This window comes from Crotalus tigris, unplaced genomic scaffold, assembly GCF_016545835.1.
Source record: "Crotalus tigris isolate CLP2741 ecotype Arizona unplaced genomic scaffold, ASM1654583v1 scf7180000020129.766959, whole genome shotgun sequence".
NCBI lineage: Eukaryota > Metazoa > Chordata > Lepidosauria > Squamata > Viperidae > Crotalus > Crotalus tigris.
The window spans coordinates 710,768-734,525 of record NW_024097870.1 but is presented as its reverse complement, the minus strand read 5'-3'; positions in this window follow the sequence as shown (position 1 = coordinate 734,525).

Below are 23,758 nucleotides of genomic sequence, written 5' to 3'. Positions count from 1 at the left end.
TGATGACTCCTATGACTGACCTATAATAATTAAAACCTATGATTTATTCACAATGAAGGGATACAATAAAAGGATAAGAAGCATTGCACAAAGTTAAAATAATTCTTTTGCCTCCTCAGTGAAAGTTTAATGATACTGCAGAAAATATCCCAATTAAATAAATGAAAGAACAAGTTAAAAAATGTTATTGGTGCTTATTGCATAAGTACCCAAAGGTAAGGTATTACAGATGTTTCAGAGATGCATGAAGTAAACTTAATGACAGACTTTAATTACCCTTTCATCTATTGGGGACAAACTATACCAAGTGTGGTCCTTACAGAAAATTAATGTCATTTTGATGATTTTATCCTTTGAAGGATGAGAAGAAGAAAAATATATATTAACCAATAGAGAAAACTTGATTTCAAGTTATCTTCAATATTCATTTATTTTTGTTTGTTTGTTTGTTTGTTTGTTTATTACTTCCCATCTTTCCAGAAGATTTAATTACTCATTGCCACATATTAGAAGATGCACTATAATGCAGAAGATAATCAGTGAGCCACAATCCTGATGCAACAAAGTCCTACCTAAATTAGATAGCTTTGCCAATGCATTATGCCCAGTTTGGCACCATACCTCACCACCATCAGTAATGAGGAACTCCTTATTAGGAGGTTTCATATTATTGAGGCTTAAGAGTAAATAGAAAGAACAAACTTTTCCTGGTATCCACATAATCCACTGATTAGAGACAGCCAAGAAATACCACAGTTCTAATTAAATGAACATTCTTCAGAATGACATGCAATAGGGCAGTTACTTTCCTATACCCAGTGTAGAAAAGTAGGTTTTTAGCTTTTATTTCCTGTGAAATTTAGAGTAAGATAGTCCTTGATTTACAAACATTCATTTAGTGGCCATTCTCAGTTATAATGGCACTGAAAAAAGTGACTTATGACCATTTTTCACACTTTTCACACTGACAACCCATGGCTGTGTGATCAAAATTCGGGCGCTTGACAACTGGCATGTATTTGTGACAGTAGCAGTGTCCCAGGGTCATGTGATCACCATTAACCTTCTCAGCTGGCTTCTGACAAGCAAAGTCAATGAGGGAAGCCAGATTCACTTAACAATGTCATGATTCACTTAACCCCTGCAGTGATCTACTTAACAATTGGGGCAAAAAAGGTCATAAAATGAGGCAAAACTCACTTAGCAAGTGCTTTGCTTAGCAATGCAAATTTTGGACTCAATTGTGGTAAGTTGAGGACTACCTGTACTATTGTTTAATTAAGAAGATGTATGTTATTTCCTGGATAAATTGAAGATGGTGTGCTTTCCTCAACAACATTTTATCTCTCTTAAAAAATGGGATAGAATAGGTATTTTGAAAAATCATTGTGATGAAACCCTGCAGTGTCAACTATTTCCATTCTCTCCCAACAGAAATATTTGAACTGTTTCATTTTAATGCTGCCCCATGCAAGCTAGCTTGGTTTGAATTGATTTGGCTTTGAATCCTGAATTGAATTGAATTTTGTCTCTTTTGGATCATGAACTGAATCAGGTTTAATTTTCACAGTTCTTTTTTAGCATGGTGGAAAACATCTATAAAAATTGATTATTTGCTGATTAGGTCAAAATGTTACTTTTTCTGTCTACTGTGCATATCGAACAGACTGGAAGAAAGGTGGAGAATAGAAAATAGGGAGGGACAGAGGTTTAGGAAAAGAAATAAAGAAAAGCTAAGGGGGTTTTAAGACTTGAAGTCAGGCTTTTTTTTTAAGGATGGGAAAGAAGTCTGAAAAGACGAAAAGAAGATGAAAGGATGAGGGATAGGATTAAAAGCAGAGATCTTTATAGGTTCATTTAATACTGTACACTGAAGAACAAGTAAATTTTCATTGGACAAATAGCATAGTACAGGACTAGTCAAACAAGGTACCAGTTTCAATATTATGCTATGCAGGAATCCTGCTCAAAAATAACTTTTAAACATAAATACACTTGCACAAAAATAAACCAACAACAGCTATATTTTATGCCATTAAAAATATACTTCTTTAGCTTCGTTTTCTGCATGCTGGTATTTACTGCTCGGCTCAGCAGTAGGGAGTGGCTCCAGCAAAGTCTTTCCTCCTCTTTGAAAAATTCCCCAGGGAAAATGTGTTTCGGCAGGTTTAGTTGCCCCAAACAAATGGCTTATGCCATTCTAATGTTCTGTGCTCATGTAACTTCTTAGATGCTAGAAACAAAACCAAAGAGGTTGAAAGACAGAACTCTAGAGAAAGGATGGAAGGAAAAAGGTGAAATAGTTTGCTGTTGCTTCTGTCCCACCATCAGATATGTTTTTCAGAAGGGAAAAAACACAGGAAGGTGGGATTACTTACCGATTAATTAACTATTCCTATTCTGCAAACATCTATCTTCCTCCCCATGAGGGAGAATTGGCAGATCACTATGAAAAGCTACATTTTTCCTTTTGATTATAGGATTAAGAAAAGCAGTTTACTATTTTCATGTCATGCATGGCTGGAATCACACATTTGATTCTGAATAAATTCCTAACAAGCTGTTATAGAGCTCTTCTTCTCTCATAACCCACTAGAAACTCTAGGCAGCTCTAGAAAAGAGTAACTTCTTTTGTGATTGTACAAGATTTTGTTTCTTTGGAATGTACAGTATTTACAGCAGTAACCTCCCTATGGAATTCATCATCTGGCCTTATATTACATTCAGCTGCCTGAGGAACAACTGATCAACCACATCAAGGGAATCTTGATTTAGATTTTGAGCACAAACAAGAAGATCTCTAGCCCAGCCCTTTACAATTTGATCTTACTGCCAGAAGAGTTTGAAGCTTCACCCTCAGGATTCCCTGCCTGTAAGCTCTTCATGATTTCATAGAGTTGGCAAACACTAATTTAGATCCTTGCATAGTGTCATTGTACTAGAATAAACTCATTTAAATTAACTGGTTTCCACATTTTTGTAATACGCTTCTTCTGCTTATGGGGAACTGCATTGTTCTCATAGGGATAGAAGATAAGAATGAGCAGTTGCACAGATAATGTTCTCATCAAAAATAATGCTCAACTCTAGTAGGACTAGTAAGAATCTGTGGATTTTAGAGCACCCAGTACTGCAGACCATCCATCTTTAGTTCTGGATGCATTATAAATCTTTATTTCTGGACTCTCAGCTCTCATTTGAGGAGCAGGTGGAAGCAATGCCCATGACTGCATTTGTACAAATTCATCTTCTGTGTCAACTGAACGCTGTCCCAGATCAGGAGTTGATCAGTCTTGGTCTTTGGTCATCTCCCAGTTGGATTACTGTTATGCACTTGGCAATTGCCTTTGGTAGAATGTGGCAATTATAACATAGGCCTTGGTACACCTATGTTACATTGCTACTTCGTGCAGTTCAGGATGCTGATTATCATGACATGGGGCTGTTTATTTGTGAAACTGCCTGTCTCCCAAATAATTCTGTCTACCCTACTGAGTTTGATAGAGCTGACAGACTCCTGGTCTCTTCTCTAAGAAAATGCTATCTGATAGGATTCAAGAAACATGTCTTCTCTGTTATAACACCTGCCCTACAGAAGAGTTTACATCTCTCCACTCCAGGAAATTCAGAGAATCTCAACCTTATTTGCTTGTTAAAGTGTATTGAATACCTGCCTGTTCCAGTGGGCATTGGATCAAGGTATTGAATGAGTTACACTCTGAGATATGTCTTAATGGATGTTTTGTAGGCATTAAATCTCGTCTTCAGCTGCTACTGGGGATTTTCTTGTGTGTCAGTCTATGTTTTTATTTTCATTTTTAAATGTGTTGTAAGTTGCCCAGAGTATTTTTGAATTGGGTGGCCATACAAATGGAAGAATAAATAAATAAATAAAAAGAACCATTCTGCCAGGGTTTAAGAATTATATGTCTGCCAGTTTTTCTGCAGTGTTAAAATAGCATGTGGGTTACTAAAATACCATCCATATTTTAAAAAAGAATGTCTATTAAGGTTTTTATCTTGCAAGCAGGAATAATTTAAATTTTACATGTGTAAAAAGAATGAACTCTTATTTTTATGTAAAAATGATAGATTTCAGTGTTTTTGGAAAGAACACCTACAGAAAACACCTACGTATGTCATTCAGCCTGCAGAAAGGCATAGGTACTTAATGCACTTAAAGAGAACACCTACATGTTGGCCTTGTTATTTCATTTATTACAAGATTAACTTTTGCATAATTTTAAAAAAAATATGTTTGTGTATTGGCACAAATGCTAAGGTTATATTCTTCCAGATTAAAATATAAGGAACATTTATTCATGACAACAGAAAGGAAACATTTTTTTCTGTACTCAGCATGGAGAACTTGTGTGTATAAGTACATGAATCAGCTTGGTAGTACAATGGAAGCTTGTTTCCTTGCCAACAAGATAAATGGACCCTGAGTTAGAATATAATGTTTCTAAACATATCTGAAAAAAATTGAAGTATGTTTGTATTCTTGTTTTTGGCAATATTTAAGTCACCCTAACACTCTATACTGTCTTTGAACTTCAGATATCATGTAAGAATGTTATAATTTATAGTCCAGGACATAACTGGCAAACATAATTTTCTTGATTTTTACTTCTGAGGGAGATATGGTAAACCAACAACGTCAGCAAAGACTAAGGAACCTGTCTGGATAGGAAAAAGATGGGAGATAACCCACACATGTCCTGGACCATTGCTCCTCACAAGCAAACTGCAGGATAGGGATTTAGTTCTAAGAAAGTTGTAAACAGATTAAGAGTCCAGATAAATTTTGAACAATGACTTTTACTATAAGATTTTAGAATTAACTAAAAAAAACATAGAAGTAAATAGATTCTTGTGGGAAACATTTCTAAAGGGTTCTAAAGATTCTAAGCAGAAGGGAAAAATATGTAATCCTGTTCTTGATGTCAGTTAATAGTGGGACTTACAAAATGACACAATGTAATATCTGAAATATTAAACGAGGTCTTTGAAGAATAGAGTCAGAATTAGTAACTACAATATCAACACTATCAGTAATAGTATCTGCCTCTATGGATAGACTATGTCCAAAAGATGTTAATGAAGGAATGATATGGAAGAAATTTTATCTGACAAGACAAAATATCAAAAGTGAAACTACAATGACTATTCTGACCCAACTCCCCAAACACAACAAATTTCCAGTGTTCTTTTTATTCAGGAATGCCAGCAGCTTCACCCAGCCGACTGTTAAAGTCTTTAGTTGCCTCCAAACAATGGGGTTCGCTCCCTTTTCCCCTACAGGGGCCTCCCAAAACCCAGAGTTAATTTCAGTCTCTCACCACGCTTGCAGCAAGAGTCCTTCAGACAAGCTGGCTATTTTCTAACATGCACACACTCAGAAGGCATTCCGATTTCCAGCGCCACAGGATCTGAGGAAAACTCCGGCAAGTTTACAAACCAGAGTCAGAAACTCCAAATAGAAGTGGCTGACCGGCAGGGAGATGAATAGTTGTCTGCCACACCTATTTGTCTCTGCCCCTGCCTTTTATTCACAGCTGTGGGTGGGGTTCTGTTAGCAGTGGTTACTTTCCCACCCCAAAGACTGGCCCATAGTCTCTCGCTGTTCTCCTCTTCTCAGCCTCCGCCGTGCCTGCGCATCAATTACTGGCCCCATGTGATCCTCCTCTCCTGGATCACTTGCCTCAAGGCATAGAGGTCTCAGCCTTTCCATCTGGGGGCTGGCGGATGGCACAGGTTCCGCCTCTGTCCCCAGCTGTGATGGCTCCATTCCTTCGTGCCCATCAGAGCTTTCAGATGGCCCCGACGCTGGGTTCGATGCCCACTCCTGTGCTTCCTCCACTGAGTCGGCCACGGAGTCCTCCAGCGGCTGACAGGCCACAACACTGACAGGCCAAGAGAATGCTCTGAAGAAGGATGTTTACTGGATATACCAAAAAAATGGGTGAGGTTTTAAAAATGAAAAGGGAAATACAAATGATAAATCAAGAGAATGACCTGGAAAATGTTTTCTTACTGGATCTACAAAAGAGACTTGTTAAAGTCTTGAAGAAATCTGTGAGATGTGATTATGAAGAATAGAAGAGAAATCAGATTCTATGGCTTCCAGCGTGAGTCATGGCTGACAATATATATAGCAATCAATACCCAGATGAGCAGAGCTTATCTCTAATATTAACACTGGACCAACAATCAGGAAGTAAACAATACCCCAATCAAGGAACTACCAACTCAGACAAATAACAGTAAAAAAACAGCCTAATCAAGGAACACCAAGACCACTCCCAACAATGTTGATAGGGTGAAGCCATTAGAATATACTGATGATGTTACCTTGTTTGAAGAAAAACAACCAAGCTCAAAGAATATCAAGGACCTCACAGTTCAATCCTGAGCAATAGCTATTCTCTTCTACAGATACTTTGTAAGGTATAATTTAATAGTTATGCAGATAAGTGCTTTAGTCTGGCAAGATGTCTGTCTATAAGCAAGCAATAATAAAGAAATCACTCAGAAGTAACTCTTATGTCAAGTTCCTTGGGCCTGATAATAGATATCAATACGTGATATCTCTTATCTATAAATATCTCTTCATCCTGATATAGGACGAAGATATATCTATTTATAATCTAATAGGGAGTGAACAGTTACTAAATATACTATTTATACTTATGATGAAGATTGGAAGTCACTTTTTAATATATTTATTGTCTTTGTTTATTACATTCTCTTTTTCTAACTTTAGTTTGTATTAGTTTTCAACTATAGGAATCAACATTCTTAATAAAAAATATGTTTAAAAATAAATTGGGAGCAGATTTTCACCCTGCATTAGTGATTGACTTTTATAAATTCATTGTCTGCTCTTACTGCAGCTGCATAATCAAGAATGAAGGAAAAAAGGAAAACTGGCTTGACCGAAGACCATCAAACTTACTTCTGCATAAACAAATTTGGCATATTTAGTTTTTGAGAGAAAGCTGCCACAGAATTGCTGCTGGTCAAGTAACAAATATTTTGACATTTTTAAGCCAAAAAGGGTTCTTGCTGTCAAGCACCAAATGCAAACATCCCTCTAAATCTTATTCAGTTTTTTTGTATATATCTGGCCACATTGCTCTGCTGCCACCCTAAAATAAAAATGACATCTTGATAAACATGATAAGACTGACATTGCCACATCTATAATAATAATAATAATAATAATAATAATAATAATAATAATAATAATAAAGTTGGAAGGGACCTTGGAGGTCATCCAGTCCAACCCCCTGCTCAGGCAGGAAACTCTATACCATTTTGGACAAATGGCTGTCCAGTTTCTTCTTAAAAACTTCCAGTGTTGGAGCATTCACCGCTTCTGGAGGCAGGTTGTTCCACTGGTTAATTGTTCTAGCTGTCAGGAAGTGTCTCCTTAGTTCTAGGTTGCTTCTCTCTTTGATTAGTTTCCACCCGTTGCTTCTTGTCCTGCCTTCAGGTGCTTTGGAAAATAGCTTGACTCCCTCTTCTTTGTGGCAGCCCCTGAGATATTGGAACACTGCTATCATGTCCCCCCTCGTCCTTCTCTTCGTTAAACTAGACATACCCAATTCCAGCAACCATTCCTTATATATTTTAGCCTCCAGTCCCTAATCATCTTTGTTGCTCTTCTCTGTACTCTTTCTAGAGTCTCAATATCTTTTTTACATCGTGGTGACAAGCCTATACTATTTAATGGCATTAAATTTGTCAGTAATATTTATCTATTACAAATATTGCAGTTTGTTAGGCACAACTGCAAAATAATTCTATTGAATTTGCCATTTTCATTTTTTAGAGAAAGGATAGAAGAGAGCATTTCAGCTCTCTTGAATAAAGAAATATGTTTTACTGCTTATGGTTCCTCTGGAATTTTTACCTGCCACAAACCATTAATGATAGCCTGGCTTAAATGGCAATAATTGCTGTCACATTAGGGTGATAAACTGTGACTTAACATACTGTGAAGTTTTAGTTTGGATTATGCTTATAAATGACAAAGAACAGAGAGATCACAATAGTAATTAGAATTGCCTTTGCTAGAAAATGAAGGAATGCAAACCTAGGAAATGGAAGAAGTGGTAAATTGGGCATTAAAACAAAATGTAGGTAAATTTAGGGCTATTGTAGGCTAAATTTAGAGCACATTAATGGGAAAATTCTGCATAATGTTGGGAAGAAAGATGTGGGTCTATTGACATGTGAATGGGTTGCTTGAATGCCCTGAATAAGTTCTAGTACTATAAGAAGCCTTCTACCATGAAAAATAAGAAGTCCCCCTTTCCAGTCTCATGCAGGATTTCTTTTTGCAACCAGCTGGCCACAGCTGCACTTACCATATTTTCTGGCATATAAGATGACTGGGCGTATAAGACGACCCCTGACTTTGGAGAAGATTTGCATGATTTAGAAAGTCGTCTTATATGCCAGAAAATATGGTACTTGGATTTGCCTTTCCACCCCCTGAGCACTTATCAACATATTCATGTCTCAGGATAGCTAGAATAGTCCTAATCAGAGAAATGTACCACTTTTTACATAAAACCAAAGAGTGGGGATGGGCACTCACCTGTCAGCATACCCTTAAAGAAGCTTTATTTTTTCTTGGATTCACATAGTGGCTGTGGAATTGCAAAAAATATATGTATGAATTAAGAAGGCTTTTAATATGTCTTCAGATATATGCCCATACATGCTGTAATCAATCAAGTCACTCCTTGTTGATGCCTCCTCAGCTTAAATATGTATTTTCCTGGAATTGCATGGCTATCCTGTGATGCCAAGGAACATTCAGCTTCTTGAAAGATGGCAGGTGTGGCATGACAGCCCACACCCACTCTCAAGCACATTTTCAACTTTGGATCCAAAACACTGCACATTCCTAGTCAAACTGTGATGTGCTGAGTCACACCGTTTTGAGAATGTATATTGGAGTGGGCAATTTAGAACATATTTGTCAAGAAGGTACAGATTGTGATGATGGCCTTGGTCTTTTTTATACAATACTTTTGTTTAAAATATACAGTAATACAAACATAAACTAATACAAACTACAAAGAATAAAAAGGATAAAACTATGAAGAATAAAAAAGAATTTGTTATCTCTACAGTATTGTGCTTATGGGTTTGGAGACATACCTGCTCTAAAGCTCCAGGGAACTTATGTGAGAATTAATTCTTTTCATTTGCAAGATAATTTGAGTTGAGATGGGGGAGAGAGTCTTAGAGAATATGGCATTGATAGTTCTTACATTTATTTAATTTTGTGACCAAGGAGTGTGCATGACTTCCATGGTCCTGCTTTCAGTGGCCTGCCATATTCTTGGCTGGTCATGCAGAGATTTCAGGAGGGAATTTTTCTTTGGGGCTTTTTCAGCAGTATTGCTGCTGTCACTTCTAAGCAGGAGTTCTGTCCTTGAGAAACTGTTGGGGGGGGGGAGGGAATCTTTTTCCTCTAAAGAATTTCAGAGAAAGCTTCCACTCAATTTATCTGCTCAAATTGTATGGAGACATTTAAAAGGCCATTTATGCCAAACTCTGCCAGGAAAGAAATAAGAGATATTATTCACTCAAAGCAGCAATAGCTGTTAAATCAATCAGATGGGTGGTAGCAGTTATGTTATTGGTAGAAATAAGAATAAGTTTTACACCTCATCATTCTAACTGGAAAAGTTAAGATGTGAATAAAAGAAAAAGCAGTTTAGTGTGGGTTAACATGAGCTGTGAGGAAAAGTGCCAAGCACCAGGAGATCCAGACAAATGGATATAAAGATTTATTGTAAGCTTGGGCTCTATACAAGAATCTGAACTATTAATGGCCAAGGGAAATTAGCAGGAGATAAGAGTAGAAGGAATTCAAGGTGGGCTGGACTTAGATCTCTTGTGGGCATGGAGGAACTCATGACTGATGATGCATTTGACCCCTCCCTCAGGCTCAGCCTGGTTATCTCTTACAAAGAGGTGTTTAGTAATACCAAGGCTGAATCAAACTGGGGTGAAGTTCATGCCCTATAACTATAATGGTATTAATGATTTTTGAATTAAAGTGTATGTTCCTGAGGGTTTATCTAAATATCCTTGGGATACAATTATGAACTTTTTTAAAAAAAAAACCTCTAAAGTCCTGTTGATACATTCAACTGAAGAGATGGAGGAATGGCTGGAAAGACAAACGACAGTGCCTGTTGGCCCTGTTGCTGTAAAGGCTAGTTTTTAAACTAGGCCTTGCAGTTACTTTCCCATAATTCTTTTCTTATGAAAACAACACAGATCTTTTCACAGTTATACAATCTCTGTTCTTTAAACTTTCTTTCCTTTCATGGCGAATTATGCTATTTGGCTCAAAATTGGTTTTTCATCTGTAAAGACAATAGTATTTCTAATATGACAACTGAAGAAAGCGTGAGTAAAAGAATCCAATTTGTATAACTATTTTCACCCCATCTCAAGGGATTAATATCTCAAGGGGTTAAAAGACAATGGATGCATTTATTTGTTGAATTACAGCTCATGATAATCCTTCAAGGAGAAAATACATAAGAACATATTGATAGGACCTTAGTTAATTTAAACTATTTGTGTTTGTGATAGAACCTTTGGGGCTGTTCTAAGTCCAGCTTTCATGAATTTAAATGTAATTTTGCTGAATTTTTCATCTACACTGGGAAATTGCTGCATTTATGTAACTATCTCAGTCCAAGACTTTACCTAAAGCAACAATTAGAACAATATTACAAAATGTTTCTATGTATTGTCTATTTTCTTAACTTGTTTCTTTGTGTAGATATGTCTGTGGAGATTCTCAGTCATCTAGGTCATCATTGCCTCAAAGGTACTTTTTCAAAAGGCAACTGGACTGTTTTTTTCCTTGAGGAAAAAGTAGTTTTGCTTTTCATTGAAGAAGCTTCATCGGTTCTGACAGGATGGTGGGGGCTATGGATAGAATAGTTCTGACAGAATGGGGAGGCAGATTGGAGGAATCATATTTATTGTGATCATGTGGTCTTAGCATTCTGCCTGAGAGCTCTTGAGGCCACTTGGGGCTTTATTTGTGCCCTCGGGGTCACTTGCATCAGAGTGTAAATGGGGTTGGAATCTTCTTGGAACTGCTGAAAGAACTGCATTGTAGGCAGGAGATAGGTGGTGTCTTATCCCTCCCCCTCTGTTAAGAGAGGGCTGCTCAATCTTAACATAAATGGCCTCTTTTATCCCTCTTTCAAATCAATGGTTATGTTGAAATGGAATCCAGACAGGACAGGTAATCACCAATGCGCTATGTTGTCGAACTTGGTTGTTGTGAGGAGATACACCAATGGCTTGTGGTCAGTCTGGACCTCAAACTCTGCCCATACAAGTAGTCTTTCAGCTTATACACCACTGCCCATTTTAATAGTCACTAGGAAAGAAAGAAATGGGGTATGTGAGAGTGTTTTGAATGCTGTGTTCTATAAAACATTATGCGTATTTCAACACTGAGAATAAGAACTCAAAACAATCTCTTGCATTCTTATTTTTCATTTTACAATTACATAAACAGTTGGAGGTTGTAATACCTACTGTCCTTCTAAATGAAATGAAAATAAACATTAAAAAATGAAATGTTTTAAAATCCCTATAGCAAACAAAAGCATAAGTTGAGCGTGTTTTTGTAAATACAAGCTAAGCAGCATGAACATCACAACTATAAAAACACACTTCAAGCTTTGGATTTGAAGTTTCTTTCTGTAAGGCAAATGCTGATTGTGTGCACTTTTTCTTACACAGTTTGTAAACAGTCTTTTAAAAAATAGAACTCATACAAAAAAAAGGCCTGAATAGATGTAATTTATATAATTGTTTGAAAATATATTACTTTTCATTAAAAGAAATTCCAAAGCAGGATAAAATTTTTAAAAATGGAGAACAAAGGAGCACATGAAGTTTACATTCTAAATTTAAATATGAACAAATATAAAAAGAACAGTAAATTTACCATTCAGATAAGCAATTATGTGGAAATCTGTCCCCCATTATGATATGAATTTCAGTTTGGCTGCCTTAGTAAAGACCTTTACCTGCCTTTTATAAATTAAAGTTAATCAGAGAACCTGAAATGCTTCCTGAAACATTTTGATAATAAATTCTCTGGAACTTAGTGGCTGATATTACAAGAATTTTTCATTTTGGTTTCAAAGAATTTGCACTCATGGGAAGGGAACAGCAAAATCATGTTAAAATAATAAAGCCTTCTTTTTTTAATCATTGGAGAATTGAGAAGAATAAGAAAAAATCCTGCAAAATCAGATTTTGCATCTTTGTTTTCTCAAAAGGAATGATCACTTGTCAATTCTCCTGCATAAGTTATATGATAATAGCATGGAATATTTGGAAAATACAGATAGAATATGGAAAATATTAACTGAAGTATGTTTTTTTTTTCTTTCCTGAGATATTGGTGGCAACTATTAGATGACAAAGGCTTTTATTTTTAACTCAGTGATATATTGAAGGAGAAAGACAGGATCAAGCAATCACATAGCCCTGAAGTTACTCACTGGCTCAGTTCACATATGGCTTAATACACTTGATTAACTCACAACAAATGGGGTCACATAATATATTAAATCACCATAAGCTCTCCAACTCTAAAAATCAGATGGGTGTGTACAAAGGGAGAGAGAGAAAGAAGAACAAAAGGCAAAAACCAAAGAACAAAAACAATCCAAGAATAACTTAGGATAAATGAAATCTAAATACTGCATGTTTATAATATTTACATTCTGATATGCTTTTTCATTCATCAACAACTTCACTAGAGGCATTTGTAGAGATTAGGAGTAAAGCTGATTCTAACACAATGTTTACTGCTGCTGTATCTAATTTGGCCATTCGAAATAGTTCACCATTAGAACTATGCATGACTTTTTTAAATGTTACACTACTTTGGGACTGTATCAATTGCTCAGTAGAAAACTTGATTAAATGCACAGTTAAGGAAGAGGTACAAAATTAGACCATCTGAAGTCAAATGAATATGCACCTTGTTTGCCAAAACAAAATAAGATGAATCTATTCGAGTCAGCCAAAATCTAGCTGTGCTGGAGAACGAACTAAACTACTTGCTCTGCAGATTTTCTTTCAAGTCTTTTCAAGCTGGCTTGCAACAATAGATTTGGCTAGCTGGGATCAGCCATGGCAAAATTTGTCAACACACTTGAAACACTGCACACAGGTGGTGCAACAAAACTGAGGAGAGAATGAGAGAATTGTCCAATTAGGGGCAGCTCCTGATGGCAAATCTAACCCTGGTTTGGACATTGTCCAGAAAGGAAATGTTCTAGCTCATTTCCTTTCTGGACAATGTCCAAACCAGGGTTAGATTTGCCATCAGGAGCTGCCCCTAATTGGACAATTGGTTCATTACAGTGCTCTCTGCTAACAGACTTTGAAGTGAGCCCAGCGTTTGATTTCATTAACCACCGAGGAGGCATCCTTTAGGGGCAGACCATGCAAGGCACATCCTTTTTTATTCTCAGATAAACAGTGCTCCTTGAGTCTATTATCTTCGTGCTGACAAATTTCCCCCATATATTGTAAGTAGTTTTAATTACCTCTTAGGCTGTATTTAATTCTCTGGGTTTTTTTATGGCTGCTGCTGACAGCAAGACAGGTTTATATATATAATCCTGTCTTCAAGCCCTTGTGGGTATGGGACTGGAATATGTGCCTTGAATATAAGGTATCTTCGTTGTGCATCCTGGGTCCTATTTTAAGATCAGCAGTGGGTTAAAAAGAGTCATATACATGAAAAAAAAACTGGTAGAGGTAGTCCTCAACTTACATCCACAACAGAGCCCAAAATTTATGTTGCTAACTGAAACATTTGTTAAGTGAGTTTTGCCCCATTTTTCAATTTTTTGCCACAGTTGTTAAGTGAATGATTGCAGTTGTTAAGGTAGTAACGTGGTTGTTAAGTGAATCTGGCTTCCCCATTCACTTTGCTTATCAGAAGGTCGCAAAAGCTGATCACATGATTCTGGGACACTTGCACAGTCGTAAGTAGGAACCAGTTGCCCAGCATCTGAATTCTGATGACATGGCCATGGGGATGCTGCAATGGTTGTAAGTATGAAAAATGGTCATAAGTCACTTTTTTCAGTGCTGTTGTAACTTTGAACTGTCACTAAACAAACTGTTATAAGTCGAAGACTACTTTTACCTGATAAAATAAAAAAGATGGCCTGAATTAACAACCACCTTTTTTTGCCTCTCTTCCTGTCAGGGCTGCCACTGAAGAGAAATCTCTAGCAAAAATCCTAATTTTAATAATACAATAATAATTAATATATAAGAATGGAGTAATCATCCAACCACAATTTAAATTAACATTTTGGTAAAACAAAAGATTTTCAGGCTGGACAAGGCATTGGAAGGGAAACCTTTAGCTCTTCCTATGTTAAAAGGGCAATGAATTGGGGAGGATTTCGTTCAGCTTAAGAGGCGCTTATTAAAAACAATATGATGAAAAGGTGTCACATTTGTCATCAGACCTGATTTGGCATAAGAGAATTGAATGTCACAAATTTAGACCCCGAGAAAAATTTGGTCCAGTTCAGCCATTCTCAGTTTGGTGTCTTCCATATGTGATGGGTTACTATCTCCATCAGCCCCAGCCAAGAGTACTCCAATTTGCCAAATGAGGCAGATTACTTCAGCCTATTTAATAATAGGTTTGGCTCATGGTTCATATATCAGAGGCTGGAAAAAAATTGCCCTGCAGATGTTACTGAACTATAATTCCTATCCAGTGAAGATACTGATGAGGAACAATGTTTGTTTATTCAGAATAACAGAATTGGAAGGAACATTTCATGGTTGTCCAATCTCTTCTGCCAGCTTGGTGTCATCTGCAAATTTGATGAGTTCCCCATCTATCCCCTTGCCCAAATCGTTGATGAAGATGTTGAAGAGCACTGGGCCCAGAACAGAGCCCTGGGGCATCCCACTACACACTTCCCTCCATGTAGATGTGGTTCCATTGAGGACCACATGTTGAGTATGGACGGTCAGCCAGCTGTGCAAAGAATGCAAAGAATGGCAGGAATAGCCAATACTCCAGAAGACAGGCTTAAGATACAGAAGGATCTGAACAGACTTGAATACTGGACAATTAAATGGTGAAAAAAGTAAGGTTCTACATTTAGGCAAGAAAAACCAAATGCACAGGTATAGTATAGGGGGTATCTTGCACAATAGCAGTAACTGTGAGAGGGATCTCGGAGTCCTAGTGGACAATCACCTAAATATGAGCCAGCAGTGTGCTGCAGCTGCCAAAAAGGCCAACACAGTGCTAGGCTGCATTAACAGAGGGATAGAATCAAGATCACGTGAAGTGTTAATACCACTTTACAATGCCTTGGTAAGGCCACACTTGGAATACTGCATCCAGTTTTGGTCACCGCAATGCAAAAAAGATGTTGAGACTCTAGAAAGAGTAAAGAGAAGAGCAACAAAGATGATTAGGGGACTGGAGGCTAAAGATATAAGGAACGGCTGCTGGAATTGGGTATGTCTAGTTTAATGAAGAGAAGGACGAGGGGGGGGGGACATGATAGCAGTGTTCCAATATCTCAGGGGCTGCCACAAAGAAGAGGGAGTCAAGCTATTTTCCAAGGTGCCTGAAGGCAGGACAAGAAGCAGCGAGTGGAAACTAAGCAAGGAGAGAAGCAACCTAGAACTAAGGAGAAACTTCCTGACAGTTAGAACAAAACCAGTGGAACAACCTGCCTCCAGAAGCAGTGAATGCTCTAACACTGGAAGAGACTGGACAGCCATTTGTCCAAAATGGTATAGGGTTTCCTGCCTGAGCAGGGGTTGGACTAGATAACCTCCAAGGTCCCTTCCAACTTTACTATTATTATTAGATTTGTCTGGAATCTATTTTTGACAAACCCATGTTGGCTTTGTTTGCCTCTAGGTGTTCGGTGATTCGTTGTTTGATTATCTTTTCCAGGATCTTCCCAAAAACTGCTGGCTCATCTTTAAGTGATTGTCCACTAGGACTCCAAGATCCCTCTCACAGTTACTACTATTGAGCAAGGTACCACCTGTACTGTAGCTATGCATTTGGTTTTTCTTGCCTAAATGTAGAACCTTGCTTTTTTCACCATTGAATTTCATTTTGTTAGATAGTGCCTAATGTTCAAGTCTGTATCCTTCTGTATCTTAAGCCTATCTTCTGAAGTGTTGGCTATTCCTGCCAGGTTGTGTCATCTGCAGATTTGATGAGTTCATCCAAATCATTGATGAAGATGTTGAAGAGTACTGGGTCTAAAACACAGCCTGGGGTACTCCACTGCAGACTGCAGACTGCATATAGATGCAATTCCATTGAGGACTACACGTTGAGTGCAGTTGGTCAGCCAACTGGTGGTGATGCTGTCTAACCACATTTTTCTATCTTATCAAGTAGTAGGTTGTGGTTTACTTTATCAAATGCCTTACTGAGGTCCAAGTAAATTATATCCTCTGGTCCACTAATTTTGTCACTTTGTCATAGAGTGCAATAAGATTTGTCTGGCACAATCTGTTTTGGACAAACACATGTTGGCTTTTGGTTATGACTTTGTTTGCCTCTAGGCATTCACTGATTTATTGCTTGATTATCTTTTCCAGAATCTTCCCAGGTATTGAGGTCAGGCTGAGAGGTCTGTATTTCCTGGATCTATTTTTTCCCCTTTTTTGAAGATGGGAACTACATCAGCTCTTCTCCAGTCCTCTGGTAGTTTCCAAGTGCTCCAGGATCTTGGAAACATATAGTTCAGTGGTTCTGGGATCACATCTGCCAGTTCCTTCAGAATCTTGGGGTATAATCCATCTGGTCCTGGTGATCTGAACTTGTCTAGGGTGGATAGGTCCTCATCATTTTCTTGCCTATTTTAACTTGTGTTTCTAATCTGTTTTTATGGTACTGTTTTTGATAGGTTGGACTGTTTTTTCCCTTTGTATAAAGACAGATGCAAAAAAAAAAACAACCAAAAACCACCAAGTTAAATGATTCTGCTTTCTCCCTGTTGCTTGTCACCTTCTTGCCACTTTCTCCCACTAATGGACCAATCATTTCCCTGACTTTTTTCTTTTTACATATTTAAAGAAGCTTTTTTTGTTATTTGTGACTTTTGTTGCAAGTCTTAGTTTATTCTGAGCCTTAGCTTTTCTCACTTCATCTTTGCAGGCTCAGGTTATTTGCTGATATTCTGCCTTAGTTGTGTGCCCCTCTTTCCACTTTTTATACTTGTGCTTTTTGTCTTTTAATTTATAAGAGAGTTCTTTATGCAGCCATGCTGGGGTTTTCTTGAGAGCTGTTATTTTTCTTCTTTGTTACTATTGTACTAGGCTGTACTTTTATAATCTCACTTTTCAAAGTTTCCCAAGCTTCTTGTGTTGTTTTCACCTTGAGAATTCTCATCCATGGAATCCTTCTCAAGCTCTCTAAGATTATTGAAATTAGCTCTCTTAAAGTCCAAGACTCTAGTTTGACTTGTTTTATTGCTTGTGCTTGCATAATGTTGAATTCCAATATTGCATGATCACTCCCCCCCAAGGTTCCTGTAACTTCAACACCTTCTAATGTTTCATATATGTTAGTGAGAATTAAGTCCAATATGGCTGATCCCCTAGTTCCTTTTTCTACATTTTGTGTCAGAAGCATCACAATTCTACGCTTTGCATGCTTGTGGATTGAAAGGATTAGCCAGCGATAAGCTGTTGTCCAGGGGATGCCTGAATGTGTTAATAGCACACATTCTTCAGAGAAGCTCCTTTCATGTCCTCCATGAGGAACAATGTCATCCAGTTACATTTGAAAGATCCCTTCTCCCTTCTTGATGTTTACTTTTTTTAAAAAATTAGTGTTTTAGATACTGCTTTTCAGATGGGTCACATCAGTTGCTATTCCATATTATTCAAGTTTCTGATTGCCCCCATTCCTGGAAAATCCACTAAAGCACAGCAGTCTAGTAGGACAAGGTATGGTGTGGAAGGAAGGACTTCTTATAAAGGAGAATATTTGTAACTCTAGGTTGAAATATGGGTCCTTGCGGCTCTCTAAACTTGATTGTTTTCTTGCAGACATTTCATTACCCAAACTAGGTAACATCGTCAGTGCTAATAAGGAATGGAGTTTGCTCTCAGTTTACATCCTAGTGGCTTGCCTTCGGGTGGTCTTAGAGGTTCTTTAGTGGGGCTGCTTACTGTTGGCTTGTTTGATAGTGTCTTGATTGGGGTATTGATTGTTGGTTTGATGTTAATCTTGAAGTTAATCTATGCTCATCTAGGTGCTGACTGCTGGTGGGGAGCTGTTTTGGTCTTTTTGTTCCATTTTTAGCTTGTTGATAGACTCTTTTGCAAAGTATATAAATATTGTTTATATCTATGTGTCTATTGATGGTTAATGTGTCAGAGTGCCAGGCTTCTAGAAATTCCCTAGTGTTTTTGGATTTGGCTTGGTCTAGGATGGTCACATTTGCCCAGTTGAAACTATGGCTAAGTCTGTCCATAGAGCTTTTTCCTTTCTGTCTTCAACTCCTCAGCTGTGAAGGAAACAGCAGCAACTAGAGAAATTCTTAATACTGCATTTCTAATATGCGCCCCATTTTTTCTTCCATGGAGATCAAAAAGAAAGATCTGTTCCTGGTCCCCAATGCTTTCAGATTTATCTGCAGCTATTTTCTACTACCTAGCAGTAGCTCAAACACATAATTTTCTAAAGTATATGTTTTTGAAATTAAAGGCTGCATTTCAACTGGATAAGTGGACGACATGTCTGGCAGTTCAAAAGATTCTATTTTGCATAGTAGTTAAAAAAAAGGAAATAACATTTTATAATTCTGTAGTGCTGTGTTTTTTTTATCCTACATAAATCCTTCGCTATTCCCCTCCCCACCAGCTTGTGGTGATGTTATCCAGATAAGTTCTCACAGTCAGAAAAAAATAATGTCATTACTTGTTGTTGTTGTTAGTTGCAAAGTTGTGTCTGACCCATCGCGATCCCATGGATAACGTTCCTCCAGGCCTTCCTGTCTTCTACCATCTTCTGGAGTCCATTTAAGCTCATGCCTACTGCTTCAGTGACTCCATCCAGCCACCTCATTCTCTGTCGTCCCTTTCTTCTATTGCCCTCAATCTTTCCCAGCATTAGGCTCTAGAATCATTGATTAAGTAAAGGACACAGTATGCCCCATTATTATGGCTCATTTGCTTTTGGAGCCAAATGATACAATTCAGTGTTAAAATTCAAAAAGACTTATATTACATCTTGAAGGTAGGACAAGAAGCAATGGATGGAAACTAATCAAGGAGAGAAGCAACCTAGACCTAAGGAGAAATTTTCTGACAGAACAATTCATCAATTAATCCAAAAGTTGTGGCTGCGAGTTTTTAAGAAGATATTAAACAACCATTTGTCTGAAATGTTACAGGGTTTCCTGCCTGAGAATGGGCTGGGCTAGAAGACCTCCCTTCCTCTGTTATTCTGATATCTTGGGCTTTTTATGGAAAATTGATCCTTCTCAGAGTCTCTTCTACCTATGTGAAAATTAAGGAACACAAATCTTTAGATATCTCTAGATATGTGTTCTACCATATCTTTAGAAAAATGGAAATGTGACTGGTGTCCACTTTGAAATGATATTAAAGTTTCAAACATTTTTGCTTGGTTGGGTATTTTAAGTTACTTGAACTGTCTTAAGATATTCAGTCTATTCATATGCTTTGTGTTTGTATTTTATAGCTATTTAGTTTTAAAATCTCGTGTGTGATGGTGTCTAAATTGATTGGACATACAAATAAATGCATTTCCGCTTCTGGAATGCAGGCATGACTTCAGGGCTAAACTAATAATACCTTGGATAGCCATGAAGCTGAATCCCAAGTTTGTGTTAATTGGTATACTGCCTTTAACATGTTATTAGGATAGAAATTGTATGGAAGGAAACTTAAAATGAATGCATATTTATGAATACACATAACATCTATGTTTTATTATTTACATGCAACTTCATTTCATATCAACATCTTAAACTTAACTGAAAACAGTTAAGATGGCAAAAGTATAAAGGAGAAAATTATAAAGCCCAGGTTCCTGTTTAAAATGCCACATCAAAAGAATGTTGGAAACATGTAATATATTCTGTAAATCACTGTAAATACGAACACTTCTGACTGTGGAATGAATTAAAATATAACCCCCTTCAAAATACTATTTATAATTGAAACTGCACCCAGTCCTTTTATTCTTAGAACAAGAATGTGATGAATGTAATGCATTTTATATATATATATATGTGTATCACACATCACATTCATCAAATTGTTAGCAGCTTAATCTCTGTGCGGGCTATCTATTATATTTAACATTAAAGGTTACTTAGTTTCCTGTCTAGATCTCAATGTAGTCTTCAGGTGGAAGGAATCAAGTGCCATGCATAACTATGAATTGCTGTATAACTGCATGCGTTACATTTTTCTATGGCTGAGTGTATACTGTAATTTCACCGTGTCTAATTTAATCATCCAGTTTGTTAAAGTTGTGCTATATACATCACTATGTATACATTGTACACACCCAAAGGTGCTTTTCCAAAGGCAAATGGAATTTGAACTGAAGTTTGCACTGGAGTTTAAACTAAACATGAACTGAAGAAGCTTCTGGGATGAGAAGCAAAATGTTTTCAAAGAAAAAAAATACCACGAAAGCCCAATTACCTTTTGGAAATGACCATTGGGACAACCATGACCTGGATAATTGAAAATCTCCATAAACATCAAACCCACACTTATATTCATTCATTCATTTGATGGACTCTGAATATAAACTTCAATGTTTTGTCCTTGAATTCAAATAACCTGTTCTTGTTTTTAAATTAAACTTTGATGCTTCTCTTTTTCACAGGAAAAGAAGAGGACAAGTTTGGATCTACTGCAGTGCGGAGATATTTCTCTATAACACTGTTTCTCAACCTTGGCAATTTAAAGATGCGTGGACTTCAACTCCCATGGGTTGGGAATTCTGGGATTTGAGATCCACACATCTTAAAGTTACCAAGACTGATAAACATAGTTCAATAAAATATTTGTTCCGGTTTTACTAATATGAAATTTGTTCCCTTTGAATGTCATGCTATAAATAAATCTTGGAGGACCTTTAATAATAAGCCTATATTGTACAGCACATAATTAATTCTAGAGACTGAGCTATAAAATAAATGACACAGATGGCTCTGGTGATATTTGTCATGCTTTAGACAAAATTATTATGCTTTCATCTTTGTCTAAAAGTTGAAAGACACATTCTAATAATCAGGGTAATGGAACCACAGGCTATTAACATAAGTCATATATAGGTAGCCTAACCCTTGACATACAATCCTTCATTTAGCAACCATTTGAAGTTTCAACAGCATTGGAAAAAGTGACTTAGGACCACTTACAATCATCACAGCCCACATTCATGTGATCAAAATTCCAGTACATGGCAACCAGCATATATTTACAATAGTTGCAACATCCCAGGGTCATGTGATCATCCCAGGGTCATGTGTGATCATCCCAGGGTCACGTGATTCCTATTTGCAATTTCTCAGACAGCAAAGTCAGTGAGGAAGTAGGATTCACTTAACAACAGCATGAATCACTTAATAATTGCGGTGATTTGCTTAACAACTGTGATAAAAAAGATAGTAAAATCAAGCGCAACAATTGGTCATAAGTCTATTTACGTTACCTATATGCTATATATATAAGTTACATTTTATTTATCAAATTTATAGAACTGTACAGTATATATGGTTGTGCATTATAAGAATTCATTCATATTGTTTAATATTGCATGTGAACTATGTCATTTTGTTAAAAAGTTCTTTTTAATTCATGATTTATGCCTTATCGTATTGTGGGGTTTTTTTTATGAACTATGACTAATAATGCGCATAGCAGGTTATAGTTTCTTAAACAAATTTTGGATTAAAATAATTGGCTTTATCATTATACACAATCTTTGTAAATCATTCAATTTTACAAAGTTAATTAGTAAAATTCCTTGGTGTAAGAAATAAATTGTTTTTTTGCAAGAGGGAAAAAAAGAAAATGGAACCACAAATTAAGAAACCCTATTTACCACCATCATCAGTCATTATGAAAATAATATAGTATTAAATGAGGCATGTTCACATTTCAATTCTATTCATTTTCATAAGATAATGATGGACTTATGACAACAGTTGTTTAACCATTGTTTACTGAAAATTACTCAAAGACATAAGATTGTACAAAGAAAAGTCCCAGACTTATTTTCAACCATATAGCCATGGGACAGGTTACCAAAATTGTGACTCATTCTACCTATAGCCAATCATTTACGGTATGTGGGCCCAGAGCATTATCACAAAAGAGGAGGCCAAATATTTCACCCTTTTTCTCATTTTTTAAATTAAAAGCAAACTAGGTGACATTAACCTTACAAACACTTGAACCTTAAGACATCCATCCCACCCCTTGTCATTTGAACCTCTCTCCAAATATGTTCGTCCTATCCACAAGTGTGACCTGTGATTTGCCATGCAAAGCCTGCTATAGTGTATTCCTAGCATAGTGTAATTAAAAATGCAGCTTTAAAAATGCTTCATGTAAAGCCACTTACATCTGATGCTGAAATTGTTTTATTATTGTGGATTACATGCAACCATATCCATTTATATTAAAAGCAAGATTGCAAAACAATATCAATAAAATGTAGATTTACCATTTTTCTTTTTGGATTTTCCATCTCAGATAAAGAAAAAGAAACTGAAGGCTATATTTTGTTCTTGACTCAAAAACACATTAGTTAGCTAGTAAAGCTGTGTGAAGGATACATAATCAAATTCTCTTAGTGTAGCAATCAAAATTACATTTGTGTTTGCTTATCAGCTGCATAGCAAATTCTATAGCTATTTCTTTTAAAATCTGCTGGAATTACAAAGCTAAGTCCCAAATATCCCTTCTTTCTGCCTATCCCTCCAAGCCCTGTCAATATTAAGTTACAAATGGGTATCAATCATCACCCAATTTAACATCAGGGCAAGTAGATGTTTTAGATTCTGGAATTGCTCTTAGCCATCTGAGACAGACGTTTTGTATAACTTCTCCTGAAGATTTGGAATCTCACTGCAGCCCAGTCACAGCTGTTGAAGGTACCAAATGCATTTATGTGGCACCTGTTGTAGACAACTTGAAATAAAAACAAGTTGTGGTTACATGATAAGGCAAACACAAGCCCAGGCTATGTTTACTTGAGTACTATGGCTGAGCATTTTCTTTTCTAACACATGTGTTTAATAATAATTATGCTATCCATATTTCTTTTAGGTAATGCTGCTAACCATTCCCATTTTCCAAAGTATTTCCTATTTTTAGCACATTCTAGAATAGTTAAATTTTATGAAGTACTTAATAGAACCTTCCTCAAACTGCTGCTTATCAAGCTATTTCATCTTCAGCAAAAGCCACCATGCTAGAGATTATGTATAAGAAACCTCTACCTACCAACTTGCACTGGATCAAGATGGTAGATTACTGTCCATAACTTTTAATGAAGAGCCTTTCATCCTGAAGTGGATTGATTTGGGATGATAATAATAGTATAATGAGTATGGTGCATTAAAAATGAAAGCTAGTTTGGTGTAGTTATCAAGGCATCAGACTA